At 34.3% G+C, this 22,203-nt stretch overlaps 1 pseudogene; it reads right to left on the reverse strand.

The window, feature by feature from the left end:
- Positions 1-5,418, reverse strand: part of LOC139892065 (flavonoid 3'-monooxygenase-like) — a 170,754-nt pseudogene extending 165,336 nt beyond the window's left edge.
- Positions 5,419-22,203: the final 16,785 nt, after the last annotated feature.

The raw sequence follows: 22,203 nt of genomic DNA on the forward strand, positions 1-22,203 counted from the left end.
TCTGAAAAGACCCATTTGACTAAAATGACCCTTTCGATCAAAAAACATTGTGTGTTAATATTAGGCGACTCTGTAAATATGTAAGAGTAAGTTAAAAGTTAACCACGTCAATCCAAAACATCATACTTTGCCTATCGCTAAATTCCCTGAAAATTTGTAAAACACCATAGACGTAAAGACGACGTCAGACTTTGATCATTAAATATAAACCTATGTTGATGCAGTTATTTCTTTCATCTCTTGTCACACAAAAAAATGACAAGTCATTAATATTTAATATAATGATATAAATGGAAGATGAAAACCACAACTCAATAATCATAGTAAAACATCTACAAAATTTTTAAAGATGACTTCCAGTAAACACTTTAGACATCCTATACTTGAAGTTGACTTCCATCCAATCAAAATTTGACTATTGTTACATCGACTTTCACTGATTTTTAACAGCATTTGAATTATATCTAATTTGGTAAACAAGCACAAAAACTCATACATCAACACACGCATTGAAAAGTGTCACGAAGTACGTCAAAAACTACTACAACAGAAACTATTGTATATTGAAAGTCTAGTGCCTGCACCATTAGTTGTTTCTTTGTGACATTTCATAATTTGGTATTTAAAAATCAGTTTCCGAATACCAAACCGGTATCGATACCGAATTTACCGAGAACAGATTTTCCCAAATTTAAGAACCGAAACCGAATATCTATTCGTTGTGCTTTCGTTACCGGTACCGGTATGGTTTTGATTTGTTTTGATTTTGCGGCATTTTTTCTCATCCCTATTAGGTAGCGTTTATACATCTTCAATGAATAATTCACTACTATCACAGTTTGAGAAAATCTTAAAAATTGTGTACTGATAAATTGTACCATATGACTTATTACTATACACTTACAATATAACATCAAAATGAGGGTTACCTGATAAATGAATGGATCTGTTTACCATTCAGCTCTTGACCTTCCCACCTTGATTAATGTATTGATAGAACCTTTTTATTAGAAAAACATGATCGCTTATGAGGAAATAATGAAGAAATTCAATTGAGTGTAAGTCTTCACGAACCTCTGTTTCTTAAGTTTTCTTTGTTCACTCTTCCTCGGGTATTTCGGCATATAAACCAAATACATCTACTCTATACATTAAAAGATTAATCACACATAAAACAATATCAGTTAAAGTGGAAAATTCGGGTTATTTACAATCTAATCAGTCTATTTCTAAAGAATTTCTTTAAATGAGGGATTAATCGGTACTTTTACAACAGTGCATAACTCATACTACCAATTATGTTTCCGAAAACATCTTTAACACAATAATAAGTCAATAAACTTTTAAGACATTTAATACATAGTTTAAATATCCGAACGGGCAAACACAACCCGACTATTTTAAATTCCAACAAAACTGAGCATGGTGATTGGGGATACGCTACCCCATCCTAATCAATCCAAAAACACATCTTCTAAAGCAACCTACGCGAGTCCACTATCTATAATTACAATTTCAATATGTTTTAGTAATGGATAACATGACCAAGTGAAATGAGAACCTGACAAAAGACAGTAAAAGACTCCCTTAACGATCCATCACACGAAAGCTTACTTGTGCTACCATCTATGAACGTAAAATCCGCAAATATCACCTCTGACGCATAACCAGCGGTTGATCCTGCAATCAGCTTAGTATATGAGCTTACCGGTGAGCTTCTTTGAACAGCTTCACAAAAAGCAAGTAGCTTTTCACGGCTTCCAAGTTGTACAGCCTAAAAATCCATACCAAATTACTCGAGCTGAAACAAGTCGAAAGGTTAATTTCCTTTTATAAGTTTGACCAATTAGAGAATTAAAAGATAGCCAAATTGACCCGTCCAAAAGTAAACAAGCCGAAACCAAGCTAAGTAACAACTTACTGCAACTTCTCGATACTTGATTCCAAAATCTTTGAGAGAACCTAATCCATTGCCATCTCTTATTCCTATAACTTCTTCCAGAGTATCGTAAGGAGCAACAGCAACCGACAATAACTAAAAAACCGAATCTATCATTACAAAACTCATAATGATAAAATGCACAAAAAGATACTATAGTCCTTTGACGATTTAAAGTAAGAAAATGAAGTGTTACCAAAATGAAGTGTTACCTCATCACCCAGCCTCAAGAAAGCGAAAAGTGCACAGGTAATAGCATGAGTTCCTGAAAAAAAAAATGAATTTAAACATATTAAGTCAACTGAGCATGTACAAAAAATATCGGAAACAGACTCCACTCAAGCATCGTTGAATCCAAAACTGCAATAGAACTTACATGATTCAAGAGTTCTGTTAAATATCTAATGTCTTTTTCTACAATACCAAGTTTCACACGCTTAAAACGAATATAAACGGGTCAAACCCCTAATAGATGAGCCCATATACTACATCTGGAACTAATAGATTCCATATAGTAACTTTACTAATAAAAACATCCATAAAGCTTATTTACCTCTGTTTTATCATTTTGATGATAGGAATGATAGGATGTTATTTTTAACAAACTAAACAGTGAGCTTATTTACCTCTGTTCTATCTCTCAATAACAAAACTAAACAGATTCACGTCCTACAAAACAAGCTTTCTTTCATTAGTTTGGCACCATTAACACCCAATGTAGGTGGATAGCACCAAGATTCATATGTGAGCATCTAACAAAATCGAATGTTGTATACTTGTCTCCCTAAAGTCAAAAGTCGAAATACGCAAAAGATTTTACATGCACCTCTACTGACCAAACCAAATAGTATACAGACGAGAAACCTCAATTACGTAAAGTGGCTGATGTAACTAAAAGGATATTCATCTGCACCATACCTCATTATTCGACCCAGTCGATATTTCAGAATAAATATTTCAACCTAGGTTCTTAGTGTACACTTTTGCCCATTTCTAATACCTATATTTACTATAACCTAAAAACTATAACCACGCACTACAAATTTGAATTTACACCATTATAGCAACTTTAAAGGTAAGAACAACATAATTAGGAGATAGGTGAACCTGTGACCGGACAATTGCAGATTCAGCACCAAATATAATAACAATCACACATCATACATACTAATTATAAAACTACTGAATGAAAAATCAAGAATAACTCAAGTATCATGATTTGATTCCAAATTACGGAATCACTATAGTACGTAGTAATCTATAAAGTAAATTTTATGCAACAATAACAAAGACGTACACAAACAACATACCGATTAAAATCGAAAAGGGGAAACAGATCGAAACCCTAAAAATAAGCTCAATCATCACCAGAAAAATCATCACATTAAGTTGCAGTATCTGCTCGAAAACATCAATAATAAGAATAAGAATTAATTATTATAAAATACCTGCAAATCGATGAAGATTAAAAACGGTTGATCGATGCTTCGTCGATTTTGATACAGATAAACTGAGAAGAATTTGAAGGATAAGTAGCAAATACTTATCAAATTAAATTCTAGGTATCCATTAGGTATGGAAGAAGATTAGTCGGATGGATGAAGAAGATAAATTGATTTGGGGCATTTAGTCGGTCAGGATGATGGATCAGAATAGAAAATTTTTAAGGTCCGCGTGTTTTTTTTTTTTTTTTTTTTTTTTTTTTAGGGTATTAAGCGCATAATATTGATTAAGAATGTTTATTAGCTAATATTTTAAGTGAATAATTAAGGACCGTTGGATCAGGGTATTGTAACGTAATTTTCTAATCTAACGGTAATTAAGGAGGTTTTGAAAATAATTATTAGCTAATCGAGACTCTCTTTTAATGTATATAGTGATAATTACATTTATGAAAATAAAAGTTTTAAAGATATTATTATGGATATAAGTGTGTTTTAATTATATTAACAACATATATATAAATAATTACATATATAACATGTTAGATATCTTTATATTAATCAAAAATATATTAATATAACTATATATAAATTTAACATTTTGAATATATATACAACTAAATAAATAATTTAAGATATAATATATAAACTGATTCGGTTACGATTATATATTTTAATAGATATACAAATGATCTAGGTTCGTGAAACCGAGGCCAACCCTACACTTGTTCGATGTCGTCGTATGTATTTTTACTACAAAATACAGTATGGTGAGTTTCATTTGCCTTTTTACCCTTTATATTTTTGGGCTGAGAATACATGCGCAATTTTTATAAATGTTTTACGAAATAGATACAAGTAATCGAAACTACATTATATGGTTGAATTATCGAAATCGAATATGCCCCTTTTTATTAAGTCTGGTAATCTAAGAATTAGGGAACAGACACCCTAATTGACGTGAATCCTAAAGATAGATCTATTGGGCCCAACAAGCTCCATCCAAAGTACCGGATGCTTTAGTACTTCGAAATTTATATCATGTCCGAAGGAGGATCCCGGAATGATGGGGATATTCTTATATGCATATTGTGAATGTCGGTTACCAGGTGTTCAATCCATATGAATGATATTTTTGTCTCTATGCATGGGACGTATGTTTATGAGAAATGGAAATATGAAATATGAAATCTTGTGGTCTATTAAAATTATGAAATGATTATTTATGTTAAACTAATGAACTTACCAACCTTTTTGTTGACACTTTAAAGCATGTTTATTCTCAGGTAAGAAAGAAATCTTCCGCTGTGCATTTGCTCATCTTAGAGATATTACTTGGAGTCATTCATGACATATTTCAAAAGACGTTGCATTCGAGTCGTTGAGTTCATCAAGATTATTATTAAGTCAATTATAGTAAGATATGTTATGAAATGGTATGCATGTCGTCAACTTTCGATGTATTGAAAGATTGTCTTTTCAAAAACGAATGCAATGTTTGTAAAATGTATCATATAGAGGTCAAGTACCTCGCGATGTAATCAACTGTTGTGAATCGTTTATAATCGATATGGACTTCGTCCGGATGAATTAGGACGGATCTCTACAGTAAACATCGAGAGCTTTGGTAGAAAACAAGTGAACAGAACAAATCTTTCGAAGCATTCGCCACCTTGAACCATAGGGTGCAAATACAAGATCCTGATAATTATATGCCATATGTTTTGCACCTGAACTAGGTGGTCTATTTGCGAAATTTGCATCATGAACTTTTAAGAACTGTGAAGCTACAGACGCTGATGAGGCCACAACCACGTGAACATATCCGAGCCGCAAGTGCATTAACGGGCCATACTCTTTAGCTAAAGTTGCCAGAGAATGATGTGGGAGTGGGCCAAGGTGCGGTAGGTTACCCACCAGGGGCCATGGGGTTGGACCGGGAGGAAGTCGGTTAGGGTGACGGGCGCATAGGTTAAGAAGTAGATAAACAGTTAACACAGTAATGCTTGTGTATAATAACAGGTCTACAATGATCATTTTACTTGTGGGTTGAGAGTGTATTGTGCTAAGATACGTTATGAAAGGAATGGCTATACAAGTGGGAGTTATATTTTTATTATTATTATAAGGAATATAATATACTTTTTAAACATTTGATGCAATATGCAATTTGGATCAAGTTGCTTCACAAAAATGATAATCGAAGCATTAGTAATCTATTCCAAATCTCAATTTGAAGTAATTCGTGATTTTAGATTTTGTGTTCATTGGATATTACCTCAATTTTAAAAAATTTGCACACACAATCCTTTTCGTGAGCAAAAATTAAATTGCAATCCTTTTCGGGCTTGTGCAAATTGAGCGTGACCTTATTTGTCAAATTGAATAACTAAAGTTATTTTTTCGGGCCATTTACCCTACTTTTAATTATATATATATATATATATATATATATATATATATATATATATATATATATATATATATATATATATATATATATATATATATATATATATATATATATATCCCTATACCCTATTAATAGCAAGGTACAATTCTAGTTCTAAAAGTGTAGATAGAGTTGTTTAAGTTTTTTCCTCTTAAATCATGTTTTTATTTCACTCTTAATGTAAATGGGTATCTGATTATGTATCTTCTAAAAAACAAATCAATTTTTAAATTAAGTGATAAATTACTGAAATAGAAATAACAATTTTACTTATTGAATAAGAGTTGTAAAAAAAATCATTAAGTAAAAACTACACATGCCATGTAATAGCATTTTCTGGAATTTTCTTTCCTGTTTTATTTGTCTTGTTAGACCACTTCCAACCATGACGTGCTTCCTCCTCATGACACACCGACACATCATAGCGTCACATCTGTTTTCTCACTCCATTAATTTTTCACTTTCTCCCCATCACACACCACTACCAACCATGACATTCTTCCTCCCCATCACATGGCCTCACATTTATTATTATTATTATTATTATTATTATTATTATTATTATTATTATTATTATTATTATTATTATTATTATTATTATTATCTTTATTATTTATCATATTATTATTATTATTATTATTATTATTATTATTATTATTATTATTATTATTATTATTATTATTATTATTATTAATATAATTTTTTTAAACAACACTTTATTGATAAACATAAATACGATTACATTTTAAAAAAAAAATTACACAATTAAGCGGAAACGAAACATAAACTTAATAAACACATAATAATAATAATGAAATCAATAATATTTATTAATCGTGTCATCGCTAACTCATCCTTCCTCATCGCTACTCTCTATTGGTGGACGATAATCGTTATGATGCCCCGTACAAAACCATCGTGTACGAATCATCAACAACAGGATCATTACAAGGTTAAGTACTATATGCGTTTTCAAAAAGAGTTTGCATTCATAAATAAAGTGATGTCTAAACCAACATCGAATGTTTTACAATCCAAAAGCATGCTTCACTAAGTAGAAGCAAATAATAAGTGTATGTGACCACAATGGTCGTTACAAGTCATAGTTCAAAAGTAGTAAAGTATGAATGCAAGATAAAGTAGTTCATGCGACGACAACTCTAAGCAGCGGGTGTCTACAGCACGACTAGTACACAGCGGAAGCTAACCTCAAGCACCTGAGAAAAACATGCTTAAAAACGTCAACACAAAGGTTGGTGAGCTATAGTTTAAGTATAACAGTATGTAAGGTAGGCCACGAGATTTCAGTGCTACAAAGAGCGTTTCAAAACAGTATGATAAAGTATATGTTAACCGTGGGCACTTGGTAACTAACTTAACGTTTATACCCCCTGAAAGTACACTTAGCAAGTGCGTATGTCTACGAAGTATTAAACACTCGTTAAATGCTAGCGCTACTAGCCTGAGTGGGGATGTCAAACCCTATGGATCCATATCTAAGATTCGCGTTCACCGGTTCAAAAACCAATGACTAAACGTTACCGAGCTAAAGGGAATGTTTCTGCCGTTATATAACCCACACATATATAAGTTTAAGTACTTGTGCCTAGTATGTAAAACATAAAATCCGCATGTATTCTCAGTTCAAAATAAGTTAAAGTAAAAAGGGAATGCTATAACTCACAATGATAATGTAGTCGTAAAGTCGGTTCGGAAAAGGTGTGCAAGTAATCGGTCCGAAGGTCCTCAACCTAAGTCAAATAGTACTAAGTCAGTAAATCGTCTTAATAGGTTAAAAAAGTATGTAAATAAATTCTTAAGGGTCATCATCATTCATCATCAAACAAAAGGCGTAAAGTAGGTTTCGTTTACGAAAGTAGTTTAAAACAAAGGCTGACTTCGATCAGTCACCACGGCCTCTACCCTTACTGAATTAAGGTGAGACCAGTGGAAATGGCTCCGTATATGAGTCCTTTAAGTGTGGTAAAATTTACAGAAGCAAACTCGTCTTCCTTTGACTGTGGCGACGGTCTAAGTGCGAGTAGGTCAGAAATTTCTGCACAACGTTAAAAGGACATAGTGACGATCGGAGGGCCATAAATCCTAATCCGTAACTCGGATTAAGACGAGTCCTATATGAAAAGTTATCTAATAGAAAAGATCTATTTGAAAATCTAGGTCTCAGTATCCCAGGTCTACTGGTCTGTTACAGAAACAGTAGGACAGAGGGCTGTAAACAGAAAACAGGAAGTTAAAAGTGAGTTCCGGTGGTCTTGGTGCTTGATGCTTATCACGGTTCTCATCCTTGATGCGTATAGCTTCAAGTATACAACTTGTTGATGTGTTTGCATCATCTTGACCAAGATTTGGCCATCATAAACCCAAGTACAAGTCTAAGACATGAAGCACAACTCACTTAAGAGTTGTATGAAGTTTGATGAACCATAGTTACATCAAAGTCTTAGATCTAACACATACATGAACTTTAAAGCTAATAACAAGTTACAAACTTGAAAGTAAACTAACTAATCAAGATCTTAAGATGTAGAACATAGTTCTTAGTTAGATCTTGAAGATCCAAGACCCAAAAGTCTAGATCAAGCATAAGTATACAAAGTTATTTTTAAAGAAAACTTATTTGTGTGTTCTTGAACTTTCAAAGTTAACTTTTAGTTCAAGATTAATGAGATCAAGGTTAACTAGTAACACTTGACCAATAATAACCAACAAACATAAAATTAAAGTGCAAGTAACTAAATAAACAAGCAAATAAGTTCATGGGTTGTTCATACTTTTAAAGATTCAACCAAGGTTTGATCTTTAAGTAAAGTAAACTTTAAGTTTACTTCAAGAACTACAAGTATGAGTTTCAACACAAGAACTTTCTTTCTTTGAAACAATAAAAGTAGAATCATAAACTAGTAAGTTTATGTTCTTGTGTTCTTGATAAATACAAGATATTATGAAGAATCAAACTAGTAAGTTTGATCTTGTAACTAGTAAAGAATAACAACAACAAAGTAAGCAACTACAACTAACAATTACAAGTAAGTAAACAATAATCAAGTAACAAAAGATGATGATGTTAAAGAGGTGTTGGATTTCAGTTTTATCAAGAAAAAGGAAGAAGAAGAACTCAAGTTACTTACAAAGTTTAGAGAGAAAAGAGAGGAAAAAGAGTTGCAAGTATGTGTGTGTGTTTGAATGAGAGAAAATGCAAGTGAACAAGTAATGTAAAAAAAGATTTTGAATCCCCTCTAACCCCTTGGAAGGTCACGGTTTTACAGCAGAAAAAAGGGAGGGGAGAGTTGTTTTGTGGTTTCTAGTATGAAGTTGTCCTTAAAGGTGGTTAATGGATGGTCATGCATGGGGATTAGATGATAACTAGATTCCATGTAACATAACCAATTTAGTTTAAATTCAAAGTAATACTTACATACATAAATGGGCTAACTAACTCCTTTAAGATGTAGGGTGGGCTCTTTAAGTCCACTAACATTAAATAAAGCCCAAGTTTCAAGTAGTAACAAGTTAATCCAATTAAAAGTCCATTAACACTACTAAAGGCCCAAGTAATTAACTAATAACCATAGTTAATTAAAATGATTAATAAAACTTAATCATGAATGTAAATAATATCTAAAAATATTATTCGTGTAAGTCTCGGGTGTCACAAAGACGTTTCGGGCAATTAAAGTCAAGTACGTTTAGTCATGGCAACATGTAAATGTAATAACATACATTCGTTTAATCACACGTATTAATAATAATAATTATTAATAAATATATGTTGGAAAATCCAGGGTCGTTACATTACCCACCTGTTAAAGTAAATTTCATCCCGAAATTTAAGCTGAGGTAGATGGAGGAGTCGGGAAAAGGTGAGGATACTTCCGCATCATTTGATCCTCTCGCTTCCAAGTAAACTCAGGTCCTCGTTTGGCATTCCATCGTACTTGCACGATCGGAATCTTGTTGCGTTTCAAAGTTTTGATCTCGCGATCCATAATTTCAACAGGTTCTTCCACAAAGTGGAGTTTGTCGTCAATCGTAAGTTCTTCCAATGGTATGATAAGTTCAGGTGCAGCAAGACACTTCTTCAAGTTCGACACATGGAAGGTAGGATGAACTGAGCTCAATTGTGCTGGTAGATCCGAACGATATGCAACGGGTCCAACACGTTCCAAGATTTCAAAAGGACCAATGTATCGTGGGTTTAACTTTCCACGTTTTCCAAAGCAAATCACACCCTTCAAAGGTGCAACCTTTAACATTACATGGTCGCCGACGTTGAATTCAAAGTCTTTATGTTTAAGATCGGCATAACTCTTTTGACGATCGCGGGCAGTCTTAAGTCTATCTTGAATCTGAGCAATCTTCTCCGTCGTTTCGTGGACTACCTCGGGTCCGGTGATTTAATTTTCGCCTACTTCGGCCCAACAAATAGGAGATCGGCACTTACGGCCATACAATGCTTCAAAAGGTGCAGCATTAATGCTAGAGTGATAACTGTTGTTGTAATAAAATTCGGCGAGTGGCAAATGCCTTTCCCAGGCCTTTCCAAAATCAATGACACATGCACGCAACATGTCTTCCAATGTCTGAATCGTTCATTCACTTTGCCCGTCAGTCTGAGGATGATAAGCAGTACTCATGTCAAGACGAGTTCCCATGGCTTCTTGCAAAGAACGCCAAAATCTAGAGGCAAAACGGGGATCGCGATCGGAGATGATCGATAAAGGTACACCATGACGAGATATAACCTATTTGATGTATAATTGAGCAAGTCTTTCCATTGTATCTGTTTCCTTCATCGCTAGAAAGTGTGCAGATTTGGTAAGGCGGTCAACAATAACCCAAATAGTATCGTATCCGCCCACCGTCTTCGATAACTTGGTAATGAAATCCATTGTGATCCTTTCCCACTTCCATTGTGGGATCTCCGGTTGTTGAAGTAACCCAGAAGGTCTCTGATGCTTGGCTTTAACCTTCGAGCAAGTCAAACACTTACCAACATAAGTCGCAACGTCCTTCTTAAGATCCGGCCACCAATACTATTCTTTGAGATCGTGGTACATCTTGTCCGCACCGGGGTGAATCGAATATCTCGATTTGTGTGCTTCATCAAGTATAAGGTTCCGTAGATCTCCATAAAGAGGTACCCAAATTCTTCCGGCATAACATCGGAGTCCAGACTCCCTAACCTCGAATCGAGAGACAAGTATGTTCAAATGTTCGTGAGATATGTTCTCCTCCTTGAGAGCCTCATCTAGGGCTACTCTGATCTGGCTGTTGAGGTTCGAATGGATGGTGATGTTCAGAGCCCTAACACGAAGAGGTGCCGTCCTCTCCTTTCGGCTTAAAGCGTCAGCTACAACATTGGCCTTGCCAGGGTGATAACGGAGTTCACAATCATAATCGTTGAGCGTCTCGATCCATCGACGCTGTCTCATATTCAGTTGCTTCTGATCGAAGATGTGATGGAGACTCTTGTGATCGGTGAAGCTAGTACTCTTAGTTCCATACAAATAGTGTCTCCACAATTTAAGTGCAAAGACAACGGCTCCAAGTTCAAGATCATGGGTAGTGTAGTTCCGCTCGTGAATTTTCAATTGGCGGGAGGCATAAGCGATAACCTTTGATCGTTGCATCAGTAAACAACCAAAACCACTCTTCGAAGCATCGCAATAAACAACGAAATCGTCACTGCCTTCGGGAAGTGATAGGATAGGTGCGGTGGTTAACTTCTTCTTCAAAGTTTGAAATGCTGATTCGTGTGCGGGTTCCCAAATGAACTTCTTGCCCTTGTGAGTCAGCGCGGTCAAAGGACGCGCAATCAGAGAGAAACCTTCGATAAACCTTCGGTAATAACCGGCGAGACCTAGGAATTGGCGAATATGCATTGGAGTAGTGGGGGTCTCCCACTTGCTGATGGCTTCAATCTTGGCGGGATCAACTTTGATACCCTGGTCGCTCACAACATGACCCAGAAATTGTACTTCCTTTAACCAAAATTCACATTTGGAGAATTTGGCGTAAAGTTGCTCTTGTCTCAAGAGTTCAAGTACTAGTCGGAGGTGTTGCTCATGCTCTTCTTCGCTCTTAGAGTAGATGAGGATATCCTCTATGAAGACGATGACAAACTTGTCCAAGTAAGGCTTGCAGACACGATTCATGAGGTCCATGAACACGGCAGGTGCATTTGTCAACCCGAATGGCATCACAAGAAACTCATAATGACCGTAACGGGTCCTGAATGCAGTTTTCATCACGTCACTTTCCTTCACCCTCAACTGGTGATAACCGGATCGTAAATCGATCTTTGAGTAAACGCTCGATCCTTGTAGTTGATCAAAAAGATCGTCAATTCGTGGAAGGGGATACCGATTCTTGATAGTCAGTTTGTTGAGTTCACGGTAGTCGATACACATATGGAAGGATCCATCCTTCTTCTTTACAAACAACACAGGTGCACCCCAAGGCGAGAAACTTGATTGGATAAACCCTCGGTCAAGTAGTTCTTGTAGTTGGCTTTGTAATTCTTGCATCTCGGAAGGTGCGAGTCTATAAGGTGCGCGAGCTACAGGTGCAGCTCCTGGCACTAAATCAATCTGAAACTCTACTGCTCTCTGCGGCGGCAATCCAGGCAATTCCTCTGGGAAGACATCGGAAAATTCATTCACAATTCGAACGTTGTTCACGCTCTTCACCTCAGTTTCTACAGCTTTCACATGTGCTAGGACAGCAAAACGTCCCTTCTTCATAATCTTTTACGCCTTCACGCAACTAATGAGGTTCAACTTCAAGGTACATCTCTCTCCATAGATAACCAGTGGTTCGCCATCTCCTTGTGGTATGCGAAGTGCTTTATCTCCGCAGATAATATCGGCCCTTATCTTACTCAACCAATCCATACCAACGATCACGTCAAAACTTCCCAGTTTGATAGGTATCAAATCAATTTCGAAATCTGCACCAGCTATGTTGATAATAGCTCCACGACTAATATGGTCAACCTTTTCAAGTTTTCCATTGGCGACCTCGACAAGCATACTCTCTTTTAACGGGACTAATGGCCAATTAATCTTATCGCAAAAATGTCTACATACATAACTTCTATCCGCACCATTATCAAACAAGACAGAAGCTAAAAGATTGTTGATTTTGAATATACCTGTCACCAAGTCGGGGTTTTCTCGGGCGTCCCTTGCATTAACATTAAAAGCTCTAGCGCGGGGTGGTCCGCCGTCTTTTCGCTTATTTGGGCACGCATTTCTGAAATGGCCCGTCTGCCCGCACTCGTAGCACTTCTTCAGTCCATTGGTGTTCGGCTTCCCATTCAAAGTGGTGACCTTACAGTCTTTCCCGATATGCCCAGCCCGTTGGCACTTCTCGCAGACAACATTGCAATACCCAGTGTGGTGTTTGTAACACCTCTTGCATTGTAGTAAGGTTCTCTTGTAGTTCGGGTTGGAGTTGGTGTTGTTGTTGGGGTTGGGGTTTCCACCGTTGTTGTGCCTCTTGGCGGGGGTCTGGTCATAGGTTCTCCCCCTGTTGTTGTGGTGGTTGTTGTTGTTGTGGTTATTATCCCACTTTCGCTTTTCGCTACTACTAGCTTCAAACTTAGCCTTTTCCGGCTCATCAATAATGATTTGGTTCATGAGAGTATGCGCCATGCGCATTGCTTCGGGAACATTCGGTGGTTTGGACGATGTGACGTTTCCTTTGATGGACTTAGGGAGTCCCCAGAAGTATCTCTCCATACGCTTGAATTCCGGGGTGACCATGGTCGGACACATCAGGGCTAGTTCCAAAAATCTCCTGTTGTAACCATCAAGGTCGTTCCCAATGGCCTTTAACTGCATAAATTCGATTTCCATCTTCTGGATTTCGGTTCTCGGACAATACTCATCAATCATAGCAGCTTTGAATTCCCCCCATGGCGTAGCATACGCCTCATCAATGCCTTTCGCTTGAGCTAACGTGTTCCACCACGTTAGCGCGCCGTCAGATAGCGTGTACGAAGCAAACTTGGTTTTATTGTCCTCCGAACAGTTGCTAACTCGGAATACTGATTCAAGTTTCTCGAACCATATGGTGAGACCAACCGGTCCCTCGGTTCCACTGAAGTTATGTGGTTTGCAGCTCTGGAATTCCTTGTAAGTATACCCATTTCGAACGGGTGGGATAACTGGTGGTGGTGGCGGTGGAGCTTGGAGATTTCTTTCTGCTAGGGCTGCGGCTACGCGTTCTTGGATCATCTCTTCAATTTGAGCAGCAGTAGGTGTGGATCGACCGTTAGCCATGGTGTTCTATACAAACATTTTGACTCAAGTCAAAATCCAGCATTCAATATATAATAATATAGTATATAACATCCAACATGTAAACAGCACAACACATGTTAATTAAGTAACACAAGTTGGTATAAGTACCGCAAAACACCATACAGTAACGTAAATAGAACACTTGTGCAAAAAGTAACATCACAAAGTTTCCATTCCTTAATAATAAGTTTCACACATCATGATAGATTCGTACAATACATAAGTGAAATATGAAACTACAACTAGATTACATCATGAAATCTAATACAAAAGGTCCTACGGTGAAGGTGGGTATAGGATGTCTAAAACCTGAGCCAACTGCTCCTCGAGCTCGGTAACCCGAGCTCGGAGGATTCCCACCTCCCTTGTCAATTCCTCGACAGTGGGAGATGGTGGGGCAGGCGGTGCTGGTGGTGCAGGTGGGGCCGGTGGAGCGGATGGTGCAGGTGGAGCGGGTGGTGCAGACCGCACGAAACGGGGTGCAGATGTCCCGGCTCCAGAAATAGTCAGCACGTAACGAGGTGTCTTACGTATGAGTGGGTCGGCAGGGTACGGAACAAGCCGCTTACGGGCAGTAACCCTCCGACGCCAACCAAAAGCGTCAGTGAAAGCACGACCTCCATTCACCCCTGGAATGACGGTACCATCAGGAAGGTACCGCTTCTTCGGCGGGGTAGAGGGTGGCTGAATAGGTATATCAGCAGGGTCCTCATCGTCACTGGAGTCTGATGAAGAATCATCTGATGCAGAATCGGCGGATGATGAGTCATCCGAATCATGTGGTGGTGACACGGGTGGCTGAACTGGCAGTCCGAAGGCGGCCAACATCTCTCTGTGTCTGAATGGCGGAATCGGCACTAAACGTCCATCTGGAGCGCGTCGGCACGGCATGCGCATATGGTTACGGAATGGCCCTTCCCCAAACTCCGCGGGGATCACAACACCACCAATGCGGGGCTGTGACTCCGGCGGTCCGGTGTGATGACCCGGAAATTTCCGACCAAATTTAAACTTAATCTTTATATATTTCCGACACGATAAGCAAAGGCTATAATATTGAGTCTCGAAAATTTTGGAACAATGTTCATATAATCATTTACCCTGTGACTATTTCCGATGATTCACGAACCTTTAATTGTAAACAGAAATATATGTATAAATAATTATATAGGTAAACAAGTATATATAATAAACTAAATATATTAATGTACTAGTATGTGATTTAGTTATTATGAACGATAATTTAAAATGACTAAAACTTATTATTTGAATATAGAGAGCTGATTGAATATACATAATTTATCAATAATAACAAAGTAATTAAATATTATACTTAGATATTAATTGTTTCAATATATGTAATTAATATAATTATTCACTTAATACTTAAAACATAATTGTATATATATAGTAGTATATATATAAATGAATTCTATTCATAACTAGTAATTATATGGATATAATAATATAGTAAAATGTATAAATAATAAATACTCAAAATATGTTATTTGAAATTAAAGTATAGTTGTATTAGCAATATTATTATTACATTAAATAATAATATCAATATTAGTATTGGTAATAAATATATATCATATAAATATGAAATTAGTATATAAACTGTTGTATTATTATTATTAATATTCTAATATTCATTATCAATGTTGGTATGATTATAATTAGTATTATTGTTATTGTTCATAATATTATCGATATAAATTTATAGCTATCATTACTATTAATAATATTATTATTACTATTATATTAATAAAAATTGTATTATTAAGTGTGTTATTATTATAATTATATTTAATATTAAGATTTATTATAATCTATAAAATAAATAAATATAAGAGACATACTAATACAAGTATATAAAAATAGATGGATATATATACAGATAAATATATGCTATATATACAGCCATTTATATTTAAAAAAAATCAGTATTATTTTCTATTATTTTTCTTATTATTATTATTATATTATTTATAATCTAAAAAGAAATTAGAAAGTTAAGAGTTTGTTACATATAGCTATCCAAATGTATCAGGATTTTTTTTTACGTCTACCAGATTGATTCCTTCTGTCCCAATATCAAACAAATCTGTTACAGATTAATATCAACGTTTATTTTTTTTATTTATTTTACTGAACGAATATTTTTCTGTGAAGTCAATCCAACTAGAAAACAAATGTTAATTTAGTCACATTAGCTGTAATATTATCTATTAACCTCTACATAATACTATGTATATGCAATTCGATTGAGAACAACAAAAATCAAATTAAATTTTAAGATATCTGCAAGTTACCTCTGTTCTTGTTTTATTTTTCAAACTACTTGAATTCGAAATATAATTCAAAATGTGTTAATGCAGTTTCATCAGAAATCATTCGTTTAAACTAGCTACAAAGTTCCAAAACTCAATTTTTCTTATCGATTCTCAATTCTGAAGTCAAAGTTAATTTTTTCAAAAGTCAAAGAATTTGTTCCTGGGAAAATTCGAATTCAATTTGATGTTATAAGTTAAATTAAAGGTTCATAAAGTTTCTAATGATGATTTAACATCCTTTTCATGTTATAATCAAAACGTATAACATCCTCTAGAAGTGATTTTGATTTGGAGTTTCATACGTGTTCTTCATAACATTTTAAATTCAAATTTTTTTATTTTTTTCCTGTTTTAATTAAACTTAACACTTGTAAATCGTTTCTGTAAATATTTTAAAACCTAATAAAATAAATTCGTAACCTGTTTCGAGCTTTGATTAAGTTGTTCTGTCAGAGGATATCGTGAAGAAGAAGATGAAGGGGAAACTAGAATCAGATAGCATTAAGTTAAATACAATAAAAATTCTAAGTATACATGAAAAACAGAAAGCAGACGGATGGCTAAGTGTTGTGTTAGTTAACGAGAGGTCGGAGGTTCAAGCCCGAGCGATGGCAGTTTTCTTCTTTTTGAGCTATTTTCTCAAGGTAGCCAATTTAATTATTTAGTTATTAATTATTATAAATATTAATATTATTATTGTTATTGTTATTATTGTTATTGACATACTTATTGTTATTATGTTAAAAGGTTATTATTAACAAAATGATTATTAATATATTTTATGATATTATCATTACCATTACTAGTATTAAACTTATAAATTATTTGTAATATCATTTAAAACTTATTACTAGTATTATTATTATTATTATTATTATTATTATTATTATTATTATTATTATTATTATTATTATTATTATTATTATTATTATTATTATTATTATTATTATTATTGTTATTATTAGTATTAGTATTAGCATTTTAACTACTATTATTAATATCAAATATTACAATTCTCTTTGTCATTAGCATTAATACAAATGTCATGAATATTAATATCATTTTAGTATTAGCCTTAAGTACCATTATTATTATTGTTAACACTATTATGTTTATTATTATTACTAGTGATATGAATATAATTACTAATAATATTATCTTTATTAATAATATAAATATTAATAATGTATTATTAAACTTATTATTATTATCATTAGTTGTAAAATGGATAGTTTTATATAAAAATACAATACAACAATAATAAAATTTACATACCACTATATTGTTATTATTAAAATGATAATTATTAAACTATATATATAAAAGGTATCAATTAATACGTAAATATATATTGTTATCGTATATAGACTCTAATATATATTTTTGTAACATATTATAAAGAATAGTAATATTAGTTATATTTATTATATAAACTAAATATATCAAATCGATTTAAATAACAAATGATATAACAAGTAAATTATTAATAATAATTTATATAAATTCGCTCGATTATGATTATGTGTTTTAATATATATACAAATGATATAGGTTCGTGAATCCGAGGCCAACCTTGCATTGTTCAATTGTTCATTATCGTCCTATGTATTTTTACAACAAAATACATTCGGTGAGTTTCAGTATTCCGTTTTTAAATGCTTTTGCAATATATATTTTTGGGACTGAGAATACATGCGCTGTTTTTATAACTGTTTTACGAAATAGACACAAGTACTCGAAAATTATATTCTATGGTTGGATTATCGAATCGAATATGCCCCTATATAGTCTGGTAATCTAAGAATTAGGGAACAGACACCCTAATTGACGCGAACTCTAAAGATAGATCTATCGGGCCCAACAAGCCCCATCCAAAGTATCAGATGCTTTAGTACTTCGAAATTTATATCATGTCCGAAGGAGGATCCCGGAATGATGGGGGATATTCTTATATATATATATATTGTGAATGTTGGTTACCATGTGTTCAGTCCATATGAATGTTATTTTGTCTCTATGCATGGGACGTATATTTATGAGAAATGAAAATCTTGTGGTTAATTAAAATGATGAAATGATTATTTATGTTAAACTAATGAACTCACCAACCTTTTGGTTGACACTTGAAAGCATGTTTATTCTCAGGTTTGAAAGAAATCTTCTGCTGTGCATTAGCTCATTTTAAGGATATTACTTGGAGTTATTCATGACATATTTCAAAAGACGTTGCATTCGAGTCATTGAAGTTCATTAGAGATTATTAAGTAAATGACGGATTAGATCATTTATAGTTGGATATTATAAAATGTATGCATGCCGTCAACTTTCGATGTAATGAAAGATTGTCTTTTCAAAAACGAATGAAATGTTTGTAAAATGTATCATATAGAGGTCAAGTACCTCGCGATGTGATCAACTGTTGTGAATCATTTATAATCGGTATGGACTTCGTCCGGATGGATTAGGACGGGTCTTCACAGTTGGTATCAGAGCAGAGGTCTTAGAGAACCAGGTCTGCATTAGTGTGTCTAACTGATAAGTCGTTAGGAGGCATTAGTGAGTCTGGACTTCGATCGTGTCTGCATATCTAAAGTTTTGCTTATCATTTTTGTCGAAAAATCATCTACTTATCATCCTTAGAAAATTACCTGCTTATCATTCTTAGTCTAGACACATTTTACTGCTGTGATTGCATGAATAGTGTATAGACAAATTCATATCTTAGCGTATCTGCTAATCCATATCTTAGCGCATCTGTTATTGTTACCTTTGCCTGACAGCATCCGTAGATTTCTTCGTAACTTATGGAATTTTAGTATTATATATGCATATGTAAATTATGTATTGCAGGGTACTAATCTACATCCTATAATCTATTTTTTTATCGAAAATCCTTCATCTGATCGTACGAGATGAATCCTGCAACCAGTTCGAGTCCCTCAAATTCCGATAGCTATTCCGATAGTTATTCCGACAGCTATTCCAACATAGATGTTCACCTACCGAAAACAGCGTCATCGGCATGAATCAACCAATCAGCCATTATCAATCAATCTGATGGGTTCGTAGTCGACTTAATTAATAGAAACGCGCAGAAGGCAATCCTTTCCATCAACCGAATTCATCTCTTGACAATGAACCTGAAACACTCACCGGCGAACATATCCGAAAAACCATTTTCACCCTCATTACTCGAATATCTCGCCATAATTATATACTATCTCAACTTCAAAACCTTATGCATTCGCTCGTTCCGACCGACAATCATCCAGGAATAATAAAAGAAGTTAACGAACTTCACAACCGAGTTGTAGTCTTGAAAAGTATGGTGCAAAATGGACCAGCTTCAGCAACATCACCAGCACAAACAGTACCACCAAAAACAACATTCACATCCCAAGCCTCAATTTCACAATCTGTCCCACGGACATCAACATCATACGCACCATGGATACCAAGGAGTACCAACAGCAATTAACGATGAAGTATTGGACCGTAACTTCATCAATATTCTGCGAAGAATATGTGGTTCCTAATAGTTTTAGAGATTTCTTATTCTAGCTTAAACCGAAAATCAAATGAGTCTAATATAATATTGACTCATTAAATCCATGATTTCATCTGAAGAAAATATATATGTATATATATTTTCATAAAGATTGTGATTAAAAATTCTTTCATACAAACTGTTAATGATGAAAATATTTTAACAGGTAGGTAATACCCGAGGAATATTTAAGATTTCACATTAATAAGTTATATTGTACATTCTTCAAATCTGATTCAACGGTCATTTACTATCGTACTTACATTCACTGATATACGAATCCATTCACCACAGAATAACCATTTCCATTCAAATTTCATATTTGGATTTTGACCTATCAGAATACAACAAGTGGCATAATGAAGAAAACATTTGACAGAATAAAATTTGTTAGAAACAAACAAATTAACTATGGGAAATTTTGTTAAGAATCCACGCTAACAAAATCCTAACTAACTGTAGACAAATCAACTGAGGACTACCAACAGTGGACAATTAAAATGAATTAAAATATTGATTATAACATATGAAACTAAACAATTCTTCAAGTTTGCCACTTGATTTCATCTTAAACCTCAATTGTATCTTGACGATTACAATCTGCATTCAAACCCTTCATGATTCTTGAAAACACCTCAATCGATAGGAAGAATCAACCGCACTTCATCTACGGAAGGAAAGATTTATGCATATAGTTATGCACCTGAGAAACTCTCGGCAACTGAGTAAAAGGTTTAACCCGTAGCCGCGTCTGATCCTTTGACATTTATTAGCAAAAATAACTTTGCGATCCCTTTTCAAGGTATCCAATTTTGTCACAGCTCCAGCAAGTCAACTTCGACTTTCATTCGAAGTAGTCTTACTATAATCCTGATATATACGATTACCCTTTTGATACCGGAGAATTCTTGCATATTCCACCATATTACCATCAGCGTTTAATCATCTTAAAACACAAATTTTCCTGAAACCACCTCGGATTAATAACCGATGATTCAGATATCATAGAATTAAACGCAGAGGAAACAGAAAAATGGTAGATGGTCTAAACGACCAAAAGTTTGATGATAAAGAAAGGAGTGCTAGGAACGCTCGATAGAAAATTGGGTATTGAAAAACAGATTGAGCTACCCATGAAGGAGACCAAGGACAAATATAAGGACCAAACCCTATATTCAAAGAATCCAGATAATTCTGGATCCGTTGAAATCTTTAGAGAATATCTTGCTCCGAAGTCATGTTAAAATCTTGCGGAAAATCTTTCTCCATCAACCATCGAACTTAGAAATTCCAAAATATCATCATCAATATCTTCGATATTTCTGAGGATATTTTCATAAATATTCTCGTCCGAAATTATATACCTCTTCGTACTTCTTGTGTATCATTATATTGAAAACATTCAAGAGAAAATTTAGTACCGAAAAGCAGATTATGCGAAACTATGAATAAAGCCGTGGACAAATCACAAAGAATGAGTTTGACTTCAAAGAATCCAAATGATTCAATGCCTGCTAAAGTCTTTAGTGAATATCTTGCTCCTTACTCTAAACTCTTGCGGACAATATTCTTCATCATCCTCCGATCTTAGAAATTCCAAGATATCAACGTATCTTTCATTATAAATATCCTCGATATTTCTGAATATATTTTCATAACTATTCTTATCTGAAATTATTAATCTCTTCCTGATATTAGTGTTACATCATATAGAAACTGTTAGTTTCTATATTATGTAAACTTTCAAGCTTAAAATTATGAATGTTATTGAAGTAATGTTGGGAACTGATGCATGAGTTAGTATAATATAATGACACTTGATCAACGTGATTATATTACAGTAAGTCATGCTAAGTTTCTAAATGGAACATGATGATTCACAGATTATAACGTCATCATGTGACATGTTACATAACTCTTTCATTCTGATTAACTTCTGAACATATCAAGAAAATATATTCTTGATAGTTCTATTTTCAGTGACTGGTAATTTGACAAATCAAATCGTGTTATTATGTTCTTTCTTGTTTAGAACACAATATTCATTCGAAACTCCATACTTACGAATTCTGGACCATTACAAGAGGTGTCCAATCGTAAAAAGAAGAAAAGAAGGGACAAAGCTCCAAAAGAAATAGAAATTGGAGTATAAATCGCAGC

The sequence above is a fragment of the Rutidosis leptorrhynchoides genome, chromosome 2 (assembly GCF_046630445.1).
Source record: "Rutidosis leptorrhynchoides isolate AG116_Rl617_1_P2 chromosome 2, CSIRO_AGI_Rlap_v1, whole genome shotgun sequence".
NCBI classification, from domain to species: Eukaryota; Viridiplantae; Streptophyta; class Magnoliopsida; order Asterales; family Asteraceae; genus Rutidosis; species Rutidosis leptorrhynchoides.